The sequence below is a fragment of the Nannospalax galili genome, unplaced genomic scaffold (genome assembly GCF_000622305.1).
Source record: "Nannospalax galili isolate Female #2095 unplaced genomic scaffold, S.galili_v1.0 scaffold604, whole genome shotgun sequence".
In the NCBI taxonomy this organism is placed as follows: domain Eukaryota; kingdom Metazoa; phylum Chordata; class Mammalia; order Rodentia; family Spalacidae; genus Nannospalax; species Nannospalax galili.
Genome location: NW_008350472.1, coordinates 360,279 through 382,662, shown reverse-complemented (window position 1 = coordinate 382,662; position 22,384 = coordinate 360,279). Strand labels below are relative to the sequence as shown.

Genomic DNA, 22,384 nt, shown 5'->3' with positions numbered 1-22,384 from the left:
GCTAGAAATAGAATCAGTACTGTCAAGTACCAATACATGAATAAACAAAGAAAAGAGGGAATAGGTCTAACAAAATATGGGTGAATTTAGTCATTTGTACATTCATCTGGTAAAACCCTGTGGTAACCCTTTTACATAACATACAGAACTGTGTGTGAAAGTATAGGAACAAAGTCTAAAATGGAGTAGAAGTGTTAGGCAATGTTACTGTAATATGCTGGGTTGTGTCCTTTATTAATATACAATGTCTAATTGCTCCTGGCCCATCATGTTGTATTTCTTCTTGCCAAATACGAAAGACCAAGTAAATTTCTGGTGTTTTCTACCTGCTGATGTTTGAAATTCTTACTCTTATCTACAACCATACAAATTATCTCAAACTATAACTAAAATTTGTACCACAATCCAGAGGTTAGCTGGATAATTTTGGTTTTTTTGGAACTCCAAAATAAATTTAATCTCAAATGTTCTTCTGTGGCTCACCAGTTTGAGATATTTTTCTCTAGTAAAAGAGAAATATGGAATAATCACTTACCCACTTACATTAAAACATATTGTCCATCAAGTATTGCAATAGACAGTGGAAATTTATAAACACACACACACACACACACACACACACACACACACACACAAGCAAATTCAAGCAAAGCCCCACAACACAACATTGCAGATTGCAAATAAAACACTCTTGCTACTTGTGACTTCTACCGCTATTTTTGTGTATTGCATTTTGAAAATCACATGTAATTTGATATACCTGAAGGGGATACTAGTGTGTCACTTAGTGTTTACTAATGGTTGATGAGAGTCATTTGATGAAATGGGTTCATTCTTCAGCATATATATTCACACATCAATTAATAACGAGAACTTCCAGTTTAAACACTCACTTAAACAGACCTTCCCTGTCTAAGTCCTATTGCTTTCCAGTCATTCATATTTTGCCAAGATGAAATCGTTTTCGTTGACAGCACTTTTAGGACTATCTTTGGTTATTTCCTTTCTTTAACTGTGCAAATCTGCAGAACCATATCAGAATATGCTTTCCTAGAATGTACTGCTTGCCAAGGAATGAATCCCAGTAGCTGCTAGACCTGATATTATCATAAGCTAACAACAGTCATGATACCTAAACTTGTGCAGTCCTTTCACCTAATCACAAGCCAGTACAGAACCAGATTTTCAAGCTGTCATCACCAATCCTTCCAAGAATTTTGACCTCCATTCCCCACTCCTCCAGACCCAGAAATCTTGACAAATAAAATTACTACTTCATCTCCCAGCATTACTTCTAGAGAAAGAATGTTTTAACATATTTTTATTTATTCTTTGAGAATTTCATACACATATTCAATCTGATTTGATCAAATCCACCCCCATTGACTGTCCCCCAAGAGACACCTTACCATGTCTGTCTCCCAAATAAATATTCTTTTTTACACTCACTGAGTCCTACTAGTGCAGCTAGTATGTGCATAGGTGTTAAGTTCATCCACTGGGACATAGGCTATCTACCAGGTTATTTATGTCAGAAGAATTGCCAACAGCTCTTTAGACCTTCATGAACCCCTCCTCTGTCCATGCTGGAACTCTGACTAGTATGATCATATGCAGGTCTTGTGTAGGCAAATAGTACAGCTGTGATTTCATGTATTCAGTAGCCCTGTCAGGTCTGAAAAACAGTGCTTCTCAGCAGTTCTTCGCAACCTCTGGCTCTTAGAGACTTTCCACTCCCTCTTCTGTCATAATGCCTAAGGTTGGGGGTTCGTGATGGGGTGTAGATGCCTCAATTATGAATGAACACTCACAGTCACTTACTGTCTATACTTTAACCAGTTGGGAGTCTCTGTATTCAGAGACTACCATTCACTACACACACACACACACGCACACGCACGAACACACACGCACACACACTAAAATAAAATAAAATAAATAAAATAAAATAAAAATGAAGCTTCTCTGATAAGAATTGAGAGTTGTCCTAATGTATGGGTATAAAAAGAAGTATGTAGAAGGAAGTTTGGTAATGTCAATTTTGCCAGTAATAGCAGCGGTTTCTTCCCTAGGGCCAATGATCTACCTAGCCATGGGTTCTTGGCCCTGTTAACAGTACCAAGCATAAGTTCTGTCTTATGGAACTGGACAATAAATCCAACCAGAAATCAGTATATTATGCATAACATTCATGACACTATTGTCCCAGTGGGTAAAACTTGATAGGCTGGTTTATGTTGTAGTTGGCAGGACCCACAGTTGGATAAGACTGTTATTTTGTTCACCGCAGCAGCATGTATAGCACCTTCTGGCCCTATGAAAGCTAGCCAGTAGGCTGGAAACTCCCACGTCTGTACTGGTTTAGTTTTTTCATGTTTTTCACAAGTATCAATACAGTGTTACAATCAAATTATAGAGAGAATGTTGAAATTTACTAGTATCCATTTCTGTTGCAATGATTGTCAATATGCTAACAAGCAAATGTCTCCCAAATAGTGTTCCAGAGAGCAGGAACCTGGATTTCTGAGATTTGTTAGGGACTACATACTACATCCATGGAGACTCATGATGCTAAATATTCATGAAAGCAATATTGTTATGGACTATTTAATTACCTTAATCATTTCCTTAATCATAAGTTTATTCCTTAAACTCATCACAAAATGTGTGTATATGTATATATATATATATATATATATGTGTGTGTGTGTGTGTGTATGTGTGTGTACAGAGAGAAAAAACAGAGAAAAACAGAGACAGAGACAGAGAGAGATAGACACACACATAGATAGAATACAGTATTAATAGCTACCCTTAAGAAATTGGAATTCTAAGGGCTATAAATTGGAAATTCTGGGCAAGGCCAAACTTTTCAAATTCCTTTGTTCAGTTTCTTTTCTACATCACTGGACATCTATATTAAGCTTCTGCCCCATCCTCAAACACCAGCATCAGTCAAGTTTGTATTTGCTATGTGACCTTGCTACTTAATTATATTACATCCTCTTTTTGTAAATTTAATCCCACTCTTGTGCTGACCTGCTAGGTCTCCATGATCTTGCGTCTTTTCAACTCACTATACCCGACCACTTCCTGACACATCTTCAGTTTATGTGCCCTGTCTAACCAGTATTTTCACTCCATGTGTACTACTTTTTCAAAATTTCCATCTGGACAGCTCAGAAACATTTTGGATTAAAAAAAAAATCTCTGAAAACAAACTCATGTTTTCTTCTCCCCAAGTCTCAAGGATCCTCACTCCAATGCTCTGGAAAACAAAGCATCTGGTAGAAATCTGAGAACTCATCTACCTGTCTCTGTTCTTTACTCCTATGCCCCAGGAATCACTGAGTCCCAGATCCACTTCCACTGTCATCATCCTGTTCCAAACTACCACCAGCTCTCAACTCAACTCCTTCAATAACCTACGTGGCACCACTGTAACCACTGGTGGTTCTCTCTCATAGCATCAATAGAATTTTTTTGTTTGTTTAGCTAATGGTAAAAATTAGAGCATGCATGCCATATTTACAGCTCTTTACCAGCTAATCATCATTCCTAGATTCATGGCATAGACATCAACATGCTTACAAAGCCAGCAAATCCATCCCCTACCAACCCTCTGCATATGACCAGGCCATGCTCCTTCTTGCTATGTGCATTCCATTCTCAGTGATTTTTCTCTTCAAATTGATCAGGTTCTTCTATCATCAATGTACTGCCTGTGCTTAAAGTGTTCTGTATACCTCTTACCTCCACACCCGCCTCTGTTTGTTTCAGTTTCAATCTCTCTACTTTGAAGAGGCCTTTCTGAACCCCATTTTATGTGGTGATTCCTCCTAATAAGTTCTCCTTGTAGAGATACACTTTTCTTCAGAGCACATACCATAAACGTAAGTGAACGTTCAAGGCCACGTGACCACATTGGGAGGACAACTCCATAGGTATGAAAATAATTCCTGGTTTTGCTTATCATTGTAGCTACAGCTCAATACACACCAGAATAAAGCAGACATTTAATAAGTATCTGACAGGAAAGACTAGATTCCATCCTGTTGAAGTGATCTCAGACTTCCTCATTCCTCTTAAGGTTTTTCTCTATTTTCCAGTTCACCATTTCTTTGATCTGTTTTTTCTGAAATAGAAATGATAATTACATGGAGTTGAAATCTCAGGGTCCAGTGGTGTTTGGTTTTAGAGGAGTGGTTGTTAACATATCTGGTTTTATGCTGACTGGTAGCCTTTTCACAGGAGAATGAAGTACTCTTTATCAACGGTCTTCCATATCTATTTTATTCATTCTTCTACTCCAGAATCAGTAGCCTTACTCTTTCTACATTTTTGCTCATCGTTCTCTTTCTTCACTAACCTGTTCCCTCTAGTCCAATCACTTTTTTAAGTCTACCAGCACAGCACAAAAGCTTTCTTCTCTCTGATCTAAACCTCTATTTTACTACCCCATCAGCAATCTTATCACTGAATTCTTCTAGGACCACTCCTTTCTTCCGGTACTTTTCCAACACAGGAAGAAGGGTGGCCTGGGGTCCCTGACAGTATGGTCTCCTTGGAAGTCAAAACCTGGCTCTGTGGTTCAAAAGAGTCACTATGGCCTTGGAGATACAAGTATAAACACCACTATGACCACTGGGAGCATTTAACAAAAGAATGAGCTCCTTGATAGATTATCCAATCTCAAGTCATCCGTTCTAATCACATGTACATACTAGCCCCACTGAATTGACTCAGTAGGTTGCACACACACACACACACACACACACACACATACAGACACACACACATACACACAGAAACACCCATACAGACACTTACACAAATGTATATATAAAACAATTAGAGAAGAGGTCAGGACATTGAGAAGGAGTCACAGAATGTGGGTGGAGTTGGAGGGGGCAGGGATAGAGAGGGATGGAAATGATGTAAACCTAGTGCTCAAGTATGAAAGTCACAAAAAGAAATTAAAAAACAAATTCACCCATAAGGAACAGTGACTCTCTTGTGCGATGTTGACCAGACTCTAAGGAATAGAACCATCCCCAAGAGATTAGATTTGATAGGCTTTTAAAAGAAAGACAAATAATGACAGAGGGCATGAAGTGGGAAATATCAAGGTGGGGGTGGATCGGGGCAGGAGGTCTGAATGTGATCAACATATATTGTATGAAATTCTTGAATCAATAAAGATATTAAAAGAAAAGAAACATTTTAGACTATAGTTGAAAAGTGAAATGTTATTTGATTAGTGTTTTCATTTGGGAAAAGTAAAGGAATACAACCACAAATATTTTTATACCATTGAGATCCTGTTACATAAAAGAGCTTGCAAATGGTGAAAAAATTATCCCACTCTTCCTGTAGTAATTTTAAAAATTTAACAAAACAGTGAGGAAAACAAGTTTTTAATGAACTCCAAAGTCCCAAAATAACTACAAAATTAAATACTGTATTTTTACAGAGTAAGACTACAGTGAAGATTATAGCCATTTATGTATACAATAGATTGTATTTATGTGGGGGGGATGAACTTCCAGGATTTTCAGTTTCCTGCCAATTTAGGTAGATGTTCAGTTGTTTTGGTAGCCTCCAGCATGCCTCTGTCTTGTTCAAGGATGTTTCCAGACAGCCATACACACAAACTATGTAAGAGTTCAGAGGGTTTTCATTTCATCTGCTGAGGTACAGTTTTGGAACTAGATTTCTAAGGAATTCACTGTAACTAAATTTGCTGCTAAAAGAATTACATGATAAAGACCAATGCTATGTAGACATCCAGACTGAACTTTACCTCTAACATAGGAAAGCTTTCTGTGAAGAATGTTTTCAATAACTCCAAATACACAGCGTGTGAAAGTACATTACCTAAAGCCAACATGTTCCTATCTATGTGATAGTCTAATGACATCAAGACAGGCAGAGAATACAGATCTCTTCACCCACTTTACAAACTAGGCACTTTTTGATTAATGTAATCAATTTCCTTTAGGCAAAAGCATGAATGGGTCAGGCAAGAACATCTAGAACACAAGGCTTGAAAAGTAAAATTCTCTGGCTCCCAAAATGTAACCCTAGGTAAATATGGGAGGTTTTGAGACGTTCAAACAATTCCAGGAAAGAGATCAAGCTATTTATTGTTTTAGAAAAGTCCTGACACTTTTCAAAGTTTTGTTTTTATTTTGTGAACATATATCATGGAGTATACAGAATGACTGATTTTTTTTTTTTTTTCTTGTGAAAGTCAGTCTGGGAATTACTTAATGTTATCTCTTCTCTCAACTGGAAACAGAAAAGCAATGCCAGGCCCTTTGCAGCCATGTAAGACAATGATTTATCTGAACTTTGGAACATGCAGCTCAGTTTAGAATCAACTTCAGGTGACTGTATGGAATTTCAATTATATCTCTGTGTTTCTCCTTTGCATGTATCTCAGCTTCAAGAGATAATGATTTCCTTATCATCACGTTGGTCATGGTTAATTGAAGGCACTTTCCCCTCTAGAGCACCTGAGTATGTCTCTTCACACACAGGAGTGCTTCAGGAAAGGCAGTCACCATGAAGGAGAATGGCCATGCTGACACTGTACATCAGCATTTGAACATTTAAAGAAGGAGGTTATACAGCAGATTTCATCTGAAAGAGCTGGGTTGAGGTAAAATGTGGAGGGACAGGCCAAAGTGGTGCTTCCTGTTTTGAATCTGATGCCCTAACCTAAGTTCTGCCAGGAGACCTGGAGATTGCTGACAAGCCTGAAGAACCAATGAGAGAGAAACATCTCAGACTTGGGGACCAATGGAAGGACAGGGAGGGGTATAAAGGTCGCTCCCTTGTATGCTATAAATGAGAGGTCTGCTTGCAACACAGTGAATCTCCCCGAGTCTGTGTTGTTGACTCCGCACCTACTCATCCCCTGCCCCCGCGGTGGGAGAGAGGCCCAGCCCAATAGCAACAACTGGCGCCCAATGTGGCTACATGGACCTCTACTTAGTCCTGGTCCTCTTTACCGTAATCTCCTTTTTCATTGCAGTATTTTTCTTTCTGTTTTCCCTGGTTGCTGCCCGGATTGCCTCGCCAACTGATCCCACCATCCTCACCGTTCGACTCTCTGTTCAGGGTCCCCTCCGGCTGATTTCGGTGAGTAGGCTCCCTTTCTGTTCTGTGTTCTTTGCCCTCGGTCTGGCGAGTGACTGAGGACCTTCTCTCCTTTTTCCTTGTTTGTCCGTCCATAGGGCACATACACTCTGAAAATTGGTTCGCCTCGAGTCTCCACATAAGGATTGACCATCCAGGAGACGGAACCACGGATACCTTGCCGACAGGGTGTCCCAGGACCGGAGACACCCTGTGGGCATACGGCCATGGCCTAACGAACCACAGAAGTCCCCCACAAAGCACTCTCACCAGGTTCCAAAACACGACTCTTTCCTCCCTGTCTCTTTTACTTTCACTTTTATTTTGCTCGTCAATCTGGACCACCAGTTAAGAGCCCTTAGGGTGGTGGCCGGTCTCCTAAAATTGCAGGCACGCTCTCGGTGACTCCGGACTGAGAAATCCCCTCCTGCCTATCGGTGGGTTGGAAAGTTTCCTTTCTCAGCACGGTTTCCCTCCTTTAGCTTCCCTCGTCTAGTCCGTCTACAGCCCCCCCATCATGAGAAACTTCCTGTCCCATTCTAAGGACCCCCCCTTTATACCCGTATTGCTCAGCATCCTTAGCAGCATCAAATCCGGTTCCACGGAGGATATTCTTAATTCCTTTAATAAACACTGCCAAGAGCAAATAGTGGTCTTTCCATCCAATCCCGGAAGACCTGGACACCCAAAAACCAGATTCAGACCCTATCAGCATTCCAGTAAACCCCCCCCAGACAGACAACTGGTCCTACAGTCCCCTGGGCAGAGACAACCCCCATACACCCTTGGGACAAAATTAGGCAACCCGCACCACCACCCACAAACCCTCCTGCATCTAAACCACTTCACGATATATCTCTTTTCCCTCTCCTTCCTCCAGCATGCACACCCACTCTCCCTGGACCCGCTCCCTCCAACTAGCTATGGCCTTTGCTGTCAATTTAGGTCCTGATGGGGCACAGAAGCCTTGGATTCCCACCCCACAGAATTACTCCTTGGATATTAGAGATGTCATACCCTGGAGACTCTGCTAGGTGGTCTCTTGGACTTACCATATCTTAGAAAAGAACAAAATCTGGTGCTGGAATAAACCACCTTGGGGCAATAGTACCATCCAGTCGTCAGATTATGTCCAGAGATCCAAAACAAATGCTCAGGTCCATGTTGGGAGACTGGCCACTGTGCGGCCCCCTCAGCCTGCACAGATATTAAGCCTTTATTGTTTATAGCAGGTGGCCAAGTCTTTAGTGGCACATTTTCTGCTAATAACTCATGGGAACAGTCTGTCAATATCACACGCAAAAGAATGCTTACATTTCCCCCTGCATTAGACCTACACCACATTCCTTACACAGATTTGGAAAAATCTGAAGACTCTTCGATCCTTCATGGTTGGTCACCTGGCTCCTCCTATGTGGAATTGCCATTTTACTAATCTTCTTGTTTAAGTGTCTTCTTCAGCATATCCACAGACAGAGAAATGCTAATAAAATAACCACCCAGGTCCTCATGGCGCTTCACGATCCAGAGACAAGACCCCCACCGATAGTCATCAAGACCTGACTCACAAAAGTTCATGAGGCCTAAGATGGTCCCCACAGTCATTGACCAACACCCTGATGGCAGTTAAAAGTCACAATGCAGTACTCGCTGTGCCAAAGACGGGTAAGATCCTCCCACAATAGGTACTCCTAAGACAGGACATGCTAATGGTCATAGCATGTAGCTATGATGGGCAAGACCTGCTTGTGAGAAGGACAACCTAAGACAGGCCTTCGAGGCAATTGTAAATAACAGAGGACAGTTAGCCACTGCCCCATTCCAAGCTGTCACTTAATAAAACAAAAGGGTAGATTGTGGAGGGACAGGCCAAGGCGGTGCTTCCTGATTTGAGTCTGACACCCTAATCTAAATTCTGCCAGGAGAACCTGGAGATCGCTGACACGCCCGAAGAACCAATGAGAGAGAAACATCTCAGACTCGGGGACCAATGGGAGGACAGGGAGGGGTATAAAGGTTGCTCCCTTGTATGCAATAAACGAGAGCTCTACCTGCAACACAGTGAGTCTTCCAGAGTCTGTGTCGTTGACTCTGTGGCTACTCATCCCCCTGCCCCTGCGGTGGGAGAGAGGACTGGCCTAACAGCAACAGTAAAAGACATAATCATAGTACAGCCATCATTTTCAAATGTGGTTCCAAGAAGTATTTTCTTATACAAATGGCTAAAATCTTTGCAGGAAGATTCCATTTTGATTTCCAAAACCATAATTTGTAAGACAGTGGATGACTCCAAGTTGTAAATATTAATAGTTTAGATATGCAATGTGCCTCTCTAAGATGTTTCTTCAGTGAAACATGAAGGCCACCTGCATCATGTGTGGGCTCAGAACCCACTGCTCATGGGTCCTCATGGACAGCCTATGGATGGTCACCTTCATGCCTTGCATGGGCCTGCTGCAGCTGAATCATATGATTGTAGAGATTCACCATGGAGCCAGGATCTGCCTGTCTGAGCATCATCTGTGGCGTGCATTGTGTATTTTGCATCATTCTCTTCTTTGTGTCTATACCAATAATATGCAGAACACTGCCGTTGAGTCCCTCCTGCTGGGCTTTGGGACCTAGCTTCAACCATTTTGCCATCACACCACCATTTGTACCCACATCTCAGGAACTTATCATTAACATTGACTGTGAATTTAGCAAATTTTCATAATGTTTTAATAATGCTTGATACCTTCTGAGCAACAGGTAGATGACCCTTTCCCCCTCCAGCTATCTCATAATCAACACTTGGGTGGATCATAAAGGAATCACATTCTACTGAATGAAATAAAATCTATTCTGAAAAGATTACATACCAAGTTATTCTGTTCTCATTATATTCTGAGAATTACAAAATGTTAGACATAGAAACAGGCTCACTGTCAAAGGACAGGGAAGGGGAAGAGTACACAAAGGGTCTAATCACAAGGGGCAACACAAGCAACCTTGGTAGGAGAAGAGCTCTATGTATCTTGATTGTGGTGACAGATAAAATTGCCTAGAACCTTATATCTAGACACGTTTATGTGCAAAACAACAAACAGGAGGGCATGTGAACCCGGTGAAATCTAAAATGGTTCATGGAATACACCAATGTAAAGAGTCTTTCCCATCCCACATTATGAGGCAACATTTCTGATCCAATCCTAATAATAACTCAGAAACATTGTGCCCAATAAACTGTTGGTTGTTCTGCCACCTCAGAGCATCCTGACCACATCTACCCTTGCCCCTCTCCAGGGGAGCAGAGAGGGAGAGCATAGTACAACAATGAGTGAGGTGGTCCCTAAATACTGGACCATATTATGCTGGAGAGAAGAACTTAGGATATTCCTAGAAGATCGCATAGCTCTAGAAAATGGTACATATTTGGGGGAATAGTTTCAGTTTGCTGGGAAGACCACTGCATTCACCTCTCTTTAAAGCAGGTAGAGCACTGCATTCACCTCTCTCTGCTTTCTGAGTGTGGATACAGGATGCCCAGCTGTCTTAGTGCTCCTGTTGCTGGCCCTTCCTCACCGCGGCTGTACTTTCAAACCATAAAACAAAACAGCCCTTACATCCTTAAGTTGCTTTTGTGACATATTTTGTCAGAGCAATAGAAATATAATACGGTGATCTATAGAACCTCACACTACAGCCCAGGGATTTGGTTCTTAGTGTACACCAATGTCAGGGACTGAAGTGGATTTGCAAACTGGTCACATATACCACAGAAACTGAAAGCTGCATGTCTAATGAATGGATTTGTGTGTGTGTGCATGGGGGGGGGGAGGATAAACCTCTAAATCTTGAACATTCAACTATATATTGGTAAGAATTACAGAACACAAAAAATCTCAGAACCAGGTATATAGGAGATACTATCTAGAACTACCCAACTTCCTAAATAAGTTCAGTGAAGGAAAATATGCTAGAAGTTCCACAACCTATTAAGAGAGCTAATTATTTACTCTAATAAATTTATTGCCCACTTAAATTCCAGCTGCTGTGATCATGAGCAGTAAGAAGAGAAAGTTGATGACTGGATCAACATAATATGTCAAAACCATCTAATCTCTACTGTTCGTGCAAAATTTCAAGTCAGGAACCAGGTTTAGTGATAAGTAAGGCTCTTAGCAGGTATTTAAAATACCAATCACAGCAGGGGGTGTAATTCAGGGGTAGAATGCTTACCTAGTATGTGCAAGCTTGGTTTCCAATCCCAGGACACACTTGCCCCTCCCCCCAACAATTTTTTTTACCATTTAAAAACTATGAAAAAGAACAAAACACAAAACTCTCTTTTTGCATGACCATACACAAGCCAAACCTGAAAATCTTTTGCATAAACCAAAGAATTTAAGGGTGGTCTAGCAGACATTTATGGCACCAGGTTGGCAAAATTTATTATATCTGCTCACCAACTGCACCGTTTCTGTAATGCTGAACTGTCATCATGGAAAATTACTGGGAAATGTTTAGTGTATATGTCAGAAAAGGGCTGTCCTCCCCAGATTGCTGAATGGTCATTAAAGAGTTGAATGTTTGAGAGATGCTTTCTGTATCCTACCAAGCTAAAAGGTTTGTTAATGCTGTCAAAGCAAGAAGAAGATCATGGAAGAATAGATTTATATGAAAACAATGGCTTGCAGAGAGACAGAGAACTTATAAACAATTCAGCACCACACACAAAGATGTAAAATCCATGTTCTGGGGGGAAATGTCCTGAAAGCACCAAAGGACACTATAATAAAAAGAGAAGCAAACAAGTATTCCTATTATTGAACAAAGTTTACATTTAGAGCTCAAACACAAGAAAGAGGAGCAGCAGGGATCAAAGCTCGGATTAAGCCAATACGAAAGGACTCAGAAATATTTATTAAGGACCACGCCTCTGTCTGCTTTTCTAAAGGTTGAAAATGATGACAGAAGTCTCTTTTAATTCCATCCCCTCTCTTTTTTAAAGTAGTAGAAACACTGAGTATCTCTCAATTTTAGCCAGTGCTTACTAAAACCAGGTTTATGTTTTGTAATGGGACAGTAAAGTTTGGCACAGGCAGAATATAGCAAGTATCCCTCTCCTCTATCTATTCCAGTAATATCTGTGCTCTTAGCTACAGATGGATATCATGTTTCCCCTCCTCCAAACACCACAGCCTCTATTATCTACCTTCTTTCTTTAGGAACTAAAACTTAAAAGTGTCTTATAATTTGTGTCAATTTTTTTCGTATAATGTTAGCACTTGAGATCTGATAAATTGAAAATTTATGCATATTTTAGATGTGGAACAAAAGTATACTCCCCTTCCACAGGAGCAAATAAGTATCAAAAATATTTCATAGTGGTGCACAATGAACAAGAACTTAAACTGGAAAATAAAACATGTATACTGTATAAAACACTATATATAAAGTATTTTCAGTGTGTTAATGTGCATTGTCTTTTGTATACATTATTTTGAATATTTAGATATTTTAAATTTTAATATACATACTAATACACACAGAGAGGCTCAGGAATGGAACCATGATCCATATTTGAGACAATCAATGCCTCAGTTTTATCAAGGGTACATCATTTTAGAAAATCTCATTAGACGTGATACTGGCATTTTTAGCTATTGTATCCAAGGAGATAAAAAATACGGGGAAAAAAATCATTACACCTTCTGGCTCAACCATATCCAAGTACTGATGTTATTAAATATATAATATACTATTACACATTACTTTGAGTTTCTTCTAGTTTGTACTATGTGCAGACATTAGAATATTTCAGTTTTGTGTATAGATAGATCATGTTGTCAATGCATTTCTTTGAAGATGAGGAGGGAGACATTATAAATATTCATTGCACAAGCAAGCTGTGTACTGCACTTGTGGAACTGAGAACTGACACCTGTGTGTAATGGGTGCACACCAATATGAGAAGTTACAGTCCTGAAGGCAGCGCACACAGTGAAGGGCTCCAAAAAATAATGCTAATTCATAACACTGGTAACCTAAATAGCCAGTGTCAGAGCGGGAAATGAAGAAACAAACTTGAGGTTACTAAGAATGAAGTCATGACTGGTTTCAAATGTAAAAGTCAAAAGTGGCCCTGCAACTTCTAGGTTAGAAGGAGTATTAGAAGCCTCCCCACTGAAACTCAATGAATGAGAAAGCAGAGATGCTACTGCAAGAAGCAAGGTCTATAAATGAACTTACTAAACCAGGAGTGATCACCAGGAAAGCAGGCTAGAGAGCTGAGAATCTGAGCCTGATTGACAGCCTCCTAGAATCAGCACCACACAGCTGAAGGGACGTGTACAACAGCAGAAACCTGCAGGACCAGAGAGCCCAAGGCAGGAGGCACGGGTCCAGAGACCTACTAGGAAAAGATTGACAATTTCTGTTTTCCCACACACTAGAACCACCCCAAGCACAGAGGTGGCTCCAACAGGCCCCTCTCACACCGAGCACCGCTGGAGCCTGCTAGAGCCAGAGGGATCTGACAAGGCACCTTGCATCTGAGAGCAGCTGTGCCAGCAATCCACTTTATAAATTAATGCTGCCTCTCAACCTTGCTCACAGAAGCTGCTCTCTGCAGTAGGCAGTGGTCAACACACAGACGCAGAAGCGTCAAAATACTGAGAGCAAGTGATTGTTAAGTACTCAGCCTGACATGAAACATCTATATCAGCTCCTCCAGTCCTCACCGAAGCCCAGGAAACAGCATGAAAGAGGAAATGCTGTGAATGCTGACTTCTGGGCATGCCTGCACTCATGAACTCACAGAAACCAAGATTACCTGTATAAGACCTGCAAAAAATCATCTTAGTCAACATGACAGCCTGGATGGGAGGAGCACATGAGGATCTACCTCTAGCCATGACTGCTGAGGGAGGTGAAGCATTTCTTCAGGAATATGGCTACTGGTCGGTTGCCCCTGCTGTGGTATATGGACCACACCCATTCCTATGAACACAGAACTAATTGGATTCAGAAGATTAAAAAAAAAAAGATCTAGAGGGAGAACATAAACATGGAAGGGGGTTGTACTGGACTGTTTGGGAGGATTGGGAGGAGAGATTTGGGTTGGATGTGACTATGATACATTGTATAAAATTATGAGATTGTCAAAGAATAAATTTAAAAAAATTAAATGCCCTCAAATTAAGCTTATATAATAAGTTATCAGTACAATGCTATCACTCAAATCATGATTTTAAGAAAAACTGATTTTCTGAATGTAGTGAGGGGAGAGGGAGAGGGAGAGGGAGAGGGAGAGGGAGAGGGAGGGAGGGAAGGAGAGAGAGAGAGAGAATATGAGTGTGTAGCTATGTGCACATGCATGTGAAAGTCAGAAGTTGACCTCAAATGTCTTCCTGGATGCTTTGAACCTTGCTTTTTGAGGTGAGGCCTCTCCCTGAACCTAGAGCTTGTTGATTCTGCTAGGCTGCCTACTCCTTGAGTTCCAAGGATCGATTTGTTTCTTTCACTTGGAAAGTTATTTTGTACCACTTATATATCAACAGTAAAAATACTATGAGGGGAAAGGGGTTTTCATGAGATTCAAGGAGTTGAGGATGATCAAGTGACTCTGTGCACAGTGTAGAGGCTGCACAAGTGAATGCAGGAAGAAGCTGATAGCAAGAAGGAGTGGGAAGCAAGGGAGGAACATGATGCAATGTCAGCCTGTGAGACAGCTGAGCAAGGAGAGCAGGAGGCATGGGAACTACAAGTCCGGTGGCCTCTCACCAGGAGGACAAGGTGTCAGAAAGCGATTTGGTTACCGTTGTTCTAGTGGGAGGATCTGGGCAGCCTAGAGAAACTGAGAGGGGTGGGGTAGGTAGAGGATAGAGTGCTACAAGATGACAAAGTGACCAGAACTGTATAAAACTAAAAACAAACAAAACCTAGACCAAGCAACTCTCCCTGAAAACCATGAAAGAGAACTTCATAGTACACCTACTTACAAATAGAAATGAATTCTTCAAGTGCATATGAAAGATGCTCAGTGTTCTACTGGAAGAGAACCTTTGGGGAACCAACTTTCAAATTCAAATGGAATATTAAAATAAGAGGAAGAACATGTTTGACTGACCAATGCCATTTTCCCACATAATTCATCTGCAGCAATATTAGTTGTTTTAATGCTCATGAATTCATACAACACAGTTGGCTTATCAAAAACAAGCACAGCTATGAAAATATCAGTCAATAATTTCATGATCTGGCAGCCCATATCTCATCCAGGGAGGTTTTTATTAAGTCTCTGGAATCAATGAGTAAGTGATTCAAAATTTAAGCTTTCCGTTTCTAATTCTGAAATCCACCTTTGGAACATTTATATGGATTTAATGAATCAAGTCAATGAAACAGTGAAATAGGAGAGTGTATTTTTATAACTGTTACACAGAGAAAGTCAATACTCATCTAAATTTTGTTTGAGGAAAGTGGTGGTTAAATGTTGCTTAAAACATGAATCAATTAAATTCCTCCAGGAAGTTATGAGAACACAGATGGTTAATCCAATTCATTCTCATTAATGCAACATGGTATATACTTATCAAGAGGTTGTATCATGTGACACATACTATAGCCTTCTTCTGGATTAAAGTTTACGGTATGTCAAGGACAACCCTAAGTAAAGATTGCTAAAACTGTAAAGTATGCTTGTGAAATTCAATCCTGAGAAGTGCAAATTTAGACTTATAATTCTTCTACCCTACCTGTTTCTCCCTTCCTTTAAATTGGATTAGAGTGGTTTAATCTCAAAGGGGTGTAGAATTATTGCCTTCCTATTACTCATCTTTTTTCCCGAATTGAACGTTTAATAGGATTTATTTCCAAGGTTCAGATTCAGTTTAATATGCTTTTTTAAAAACTTATAATTTCTTTGTTTTCCTCAACTCGAAATAATGCAAAAAATAATCAACAAAAAAACATTTTAAAAAGTCAACTGACGATGTCCATGGATATTTTTAGATTCAATTTGATAAAATGTTAATCATTCAACACACTAAAGAAGAGGTAAGGAGTACCCCTCACCTCAACAATGCCTCTGCTCCCCACCCCACAATCCATCCTACCCTACTTGCCCCAAGCCATATAAGGAGCATATTTTAAGAACTGGAAGCAAGAGAAACATTTAACTAATTGTAAATATTACATACTGCAAAGACTTTACTCTCTGAACTTGATGATATTCAATAACCCTAAATAAACTATAAAGACTTGTTTTCAAAACCTCACTACAATGCACTGTACATAGTAACTATGTGGTTTTGACTAAGTCTTAATTCCTCAATAAACAGGAATCGGGCCCTCAGGATTGTGGTTTTTGAAATTAGAGTGTGTTTAGATTTGGAGACTGACCAAAATTCATTCACATCTAGAAGGGGAAAGCTCACTGCCAAACATATGTAATCAGGGAAGAAGAAAAAAAAGATTACATTCTAAATAAGGTTTGTATAACAAATACTTCCATCTGTTTCACAGAGATCAAATACAACTACTTTAAAACAGTCCATTGACATTTAAGCATCTGGCAAAGGGAAAGTGTATTTACGAGAAAGCATTCACATTAGCAGTATATTTTGTCCTCAAGGGTGAGTGGTACAATGCTAAATAATATTAGTCCTAGTGTATTGTAACCAGACTGAACTGAAATATTTTTTTCTAGATAAAACTTACGTGCCTCCTCAAATGTTATTATTAGTAAGTTAAAAGTAAGACTATTCAGAGATAAGGAGGAAAAGATTATTAAGCATTCAAACATTGCTTCAGATTTTAAATGAATAATTATAGATAAGTAAATGCAATACAGTTTAAAAGATTTCCAAAGAGGATCCATGCCAGGTCTAAGCATATGCACACTAAATCACACTCTCTCTCTCTCTCTCTCTCTCTCTCTCTCTCTCTCTCTCTGTCATTCTCACTTGCTCTCTTGCTCTCTGAGACAACCTTCATATCAGTAAGACATGTCATATTGAAGTCACAAATTACATGTAACTTACATTCCAGATAGGACCATATGTCCCCAAGTACAGAGCTCCTACCATTTCCTCCTTTAACTTCACCAGAAGAAGTGCCAGAGGAAGGGCATCAGAAAGTTATCTGAGGACAGCTGAGCATGTTCTGCCACAGCCTTTGCAGCACAGTTATCTGCAGGGCCTGAGGGTAACCTCACAACTATGTTCTAGACTTGGGGATCATGTGTGCTCTTCCTATGCCCACCATGGTGCACCTGTTCGCTGTTTGCCAGACTCTGTCAACATGTATATGCTACACTCTAGGCATCTTAATAACTACAGCATGCTGAGTCTTGGAAGACTGTTCTCTAGCCATAGCCTACCAGCTCCAGAGAAGGTGTTTCCTTATCGTGTATGACTTTGGCAAGTTGTTGGCTAGGCAAACCAATGGGCTATAACCACAGCTTCCTCAGTGAGATCAGCACCCAGCCTTAGAGAATGCCCTTCAAAGTTGATCCTTCCATGGGTAGGCTTGCTTAGCCCCAAGGTATAGTGAAAGCTGTCATTTTAATTTTGTACTTTTAGGGGCTGGAGTTATGGCTCAGTGGTTAAGAGCACTTGCTACTCTTGCAAGGGACCCAGGTTTGGTTCTCAACATCCACATGGTGGCTAACAACCATCTGCCAATCCAGTTCCAAGGGATTTGATGTCCTCTTCTGCCCTCTGTGAGCAAAGCATGCACATGGTGTACTTACATATATGCAGGCAAAGCACTCATAAAATACAAACAAAAAACTAAAAGAACTAGCATTAATTTTGTATTCTTCTATCACATGCTAATTATTCATTATGATAAATTTCCCTCTTTGCATTATTTCCTAGTTTATTTCCATTGATTGAACCTGTATTGGTAGACTATTACTCTGAAACTTCTACTTTCTGTCTTGAGGTTGCCACACTATTATTATATTTGGAAATCCATCTGAGTAACAGAATAGACAGCCTAAATCTAACAGATCACAACAAGATTGTTATTTTCCTATATGTCCTACTTTGCTTTGTGTTGCTGTAGTAAAACACACTGACCAGAAGCACAATCCAAGCTGATAATGACAATTACTCAATTGGTGATTTTTCAAGTGATTTTAAGTTGTTTCAAGATCAAATCACTATCACTTATTAGTAACAGCAACTCTCCTTTCTTACCGACTGGAAAATAGCATTTCAGATTGTTCTTGATTCCTTTTTTCTCTTACAGTCATGTCCAAAACACCAATAAAGCGCCTAAAATTTTTCTTCAAAACTTTCAGAATCTGGTTGCTTCCCACAAAGATTTATCATTGAAAATCAAGCCTTTGTCACCTCTTATTTTCTCAAAGATTTTGACACATCACTGTGGCCCCCCATATCCTATTCTCTAGTTTCAGACTTTTGAACACCTAAAAGCCCAAGAGCACTTTGTCTCCCTAATTTATCTCTAACTACCCTGTCCCACCTAATTCCCTTCCCTACTGTAGCCATGGAGACCTTCTGCTTTCCCTAGAATATGTCGGACTTTCTCACACTTCAGACGAAGTATTATTGTCCCATCAATTTCCACACTACTTTTCTTCCTCATCTTTTGAAATTCCTAGTTTAAAAAGCATTTTATTGATATCATCGTATATTCAAAAATGGCACCCACCAAGCTGGGCCCTTTTCCTTCCCTTCACGTTAATTTTAAAAAATATATATCACATAATATTTTGAAAAAAGATTCTCAAAAGCTCTCTATATCTAAGGATTTGATGATGATTATCCTAATCTCCAGTAATGTTGGACCATATCCATTTATTACAATAGTTATTCTAGTAAGATGACAGTTTCAAGGGACAGTTTCAAGTAACATTTATAGTAGAAGTATGCATGGAAGAAATACATGGAGGGAATGTACATTTGATTTTTTTTTTAAAGTACAATGTAACTGCTTGTTATGTCTTGAATCTGAAATGTCTCACACAGGATGATGTTAATGATTTTTTACTTGCCAACAGGGCTTCTTTGGGAGGCTCAGGAACCAATAGGACATGGGGCCTTGCTAGTATAAGTAGATTACTAGCTGCAGGTCTTTCAAGGTTGTAAGTGACTCCTGGATCCTGACTCACCGTTCACTTTGAAGGGACTATGAACAATCTCTACTACATGCACCTGTGGCCATGATCTAGTATCCCTTCCTGCCATGATGGGCCACAACTCCCAGAAACCACAAGATAAAATAATCTCTCCTTCCTTGTTTCTGTGAAATATTATGGTCATGTCAATGAAAAGAATAACACAGCTATGGAGATGGATCAGTGTGTAAAGTACTTGTTTCCCAAGTATGAGGACCTCAGTTCAGAGTCCCAGAATCTACATTAAGAAAAATCATCCATGGGGTACATGCATCTGTAACCCTAGTTGGAGATAGTTGACTCCCAGAGAACTTCCAGAGGCAGTGAGACAGACAGACAGACAGACAGACAGACACACACACACACACACACACACACACACAAATAAGGTGAGAGCCAGGTGTGGTGATGCAAATCTTTAGTCCCAGCAACTGGTCTAAGGAAATGTGAGATCAAGGACAGCCTGGTCTATATAGCGAGCTTCAGGCAAGCTGGGGATATATGGAGACCCTGTCTTAAAACACACCCCCCCAAAATAATAAAATAAAGTAGAACAGCAATTGAGGAAGGCATCCCAACATCAAACTTTGACTTCCACAGAGGCATGCACTGATGCACACACACACACACACACACACACACACGACAGAGACAGAGACACAGAAACAGATACACACACACACAACCACACACACAGAGTCATACCACATACATACAAGCAATGACTGTATTGTGTTAATTCATAATTGAATAATATGTATACTCCTTGGTATTATATAGTACATAAGTTTCTGCAAGTCTAGATTTATTGCAATTGTACCGCTATAGCATTATTCAATTTAAACCCTATTGTTCTCACTAGATTACTAATATAATTGAAGGAAAAATTCATCTAAAGAAGCCATCTATTTAAAGACTAATATTTAATTCAACATGTGATGGCTCTAAGAAGATTTATCTAAAAATTTTAGTGTGTGTATGTGTGCGATATACATGTATGTCTGTATACATGTTCAAATGTGCATGGACACGTGTGCATGCCAGTGTACATGTGCATGTGTGCGTATGCATGTGGCAGGCCAGGCTTAATACCAGGAGTCTTCCTTGATCATTCTCACTTATTTCATTGAGGCAAAGCCTCTCAATTAAATCCAGAGCTCACTGATGTGACTAGTCTAGGTAGCCACCTTGCTCCTTGCTCTGCGGATCCTGTCTCTGTCTTCTGAGCACTGGAATAACAGGTGGCTGCCATCCCCCTCCTGCCTTTACATAGGTTCTATGGATCTGAACTCTGGTCCTCTTGCTGACATAGGAAGCACTCTTATCAACCCAGCCATCTCTCCAGCCATATGTGATTTTATTTTTAACTTCAACAGTTTCTGAATGATGCAATATGTATTCCACCTTGGACTAATAAACCAATATGGTTTCACTATGTCCACTTTCAAAAACTTAATAATAAACAATAGATATTTCAAGACTGATCAAGTTTCTTTTGTTGGCAAAACTCACATTGTGTATAGCAGAAAGAGGAGTAATCTCATTTAAGTGTTAAATTTTGTGCAGAAAAAAATGAAATACAAGTTAAACACTATGCATACTACTTAAGATATAATATAAAATTTCTAATATATCCAAATTATAGGAAAATGAAACTAAATTTTAAGGGAAATGTAACCAGCAGATGTGAACCCCAAGATCACACATAGGAATTTAAAGCACCCATTAAAACTATGTTTTATGATACAAAGGCAAATGTGCTAAAATGTATTTTTTCACTGATAACTTTTTAATTTTAAATCTAAACATTTCGAGGGAGGGTTTTGGAATATAATGCAGTTTGAAACATCAAAAATCTGATTCCTAATTTAAACAACAGTAGTAATAGCAAAACTTTTCTGATGTATCTATTTGGGAACTCTGGAGTCTCTTTGAAATTTGGAACTCCCAGGGAAAGTGTTGGGTTTAAGTAGAGTTAATTTGAGTCAATATCAGTTTTTGTCTTCTTAATGACTACTCCTTACCCCATCCCTGTAGCACACAGCTGTGTATATGTTTTTAAATCAAACTGCACAGAGTTTATAGGAAATGATGCTTATAGAAAAAAAGGAAAAAGAAAACTTTCCTGCAAATATCAGGGATCTGCAGCTTGATCACTACATTTTATTTGATTATACAGGTACAAAAAAAAGGGGAGGCCACGGTTGCACCTCACTTGTGCCATCTCCTCCCTATCTGGCTGGAGTGAATTCCAGGGTTTTAAAGAATATGTATTTTTTCCCCATAGTATTTGTTATTCTCCCTTTCACCATTTGGAAGTCAGTATGAAAAGACGAGCATGTTAAAGAACGTGCCAATGTGGGAATGAGAAAATGATCACACTTTCCCAGAATAACAGAACAAGCCTCCTCTGCAGAAGCTCAGAAAAAACCTTAAATTTATACCACAATCTGGTTCTTAGCCCAAAGACAGCCTATGTGAATAAAAATGAATAGCAACCTCCCCCACCAAAAAGAAGATGACTATGAGCCATTCAGAGAGAGACTTATTAGGAAAGGTCCATGAAGGGCTGGAGAGATGGCTCAGAATTTAAGAATACTTGCTGTTCTTCAAGAGGACCTGTGTTTGATTCTCAGCAGCCACAAGAAGGTTAACAACTGCCCATAACTCCAGTTCCAGGGGATCTGATACCCTCTTCTGGCCTCTGCAGGCATTGTATGCATGTGGTACACTTACATCCATGGAGGTAAAACAATCACATAAAATAAAAATAATAAATAAAATTATAAAAAAGAAAAGGTCCATGAAAGAGACCCATTAAACATTCTCAAAGAACTAAAGAAAGATACAGAAAACGTCAAGAAAAATGATGTATGGGGAAAATGGCAGCATCAATAAAGAGACAGAAAAATCTAAAAAAAGAATAAAAATAATTCTAGTGCTAAAAAGCCTAACAGTGGAAACAAAAATTTCACTAGAGGGATTCAAAGGTAAATGAATTTTAGCAGGCAGTAGAATGAACCTATGAACTTGGACATAGGGATAAAGTATCAAGCTTGAGTAATAGAAAAAAATACGATTAAGAAAACTGAAAGGACCCTAAGGAGC

The 22,384-nt window shown here is 39.6% G+C and overlaps 1 protein-coding gene across 1 annotated transcript in view; it reads right to left on the bottom strand.

The window, feature by feature from the left end:
* The window catches only part of Fmn2 (formin 2), a 396,698-nt gene that overhangs the window by 181,080 nt on the left and 193,234 nt on the right, over nucleotides 1–22,384 (bottom strand). The window lies entirely within an intron of this gene.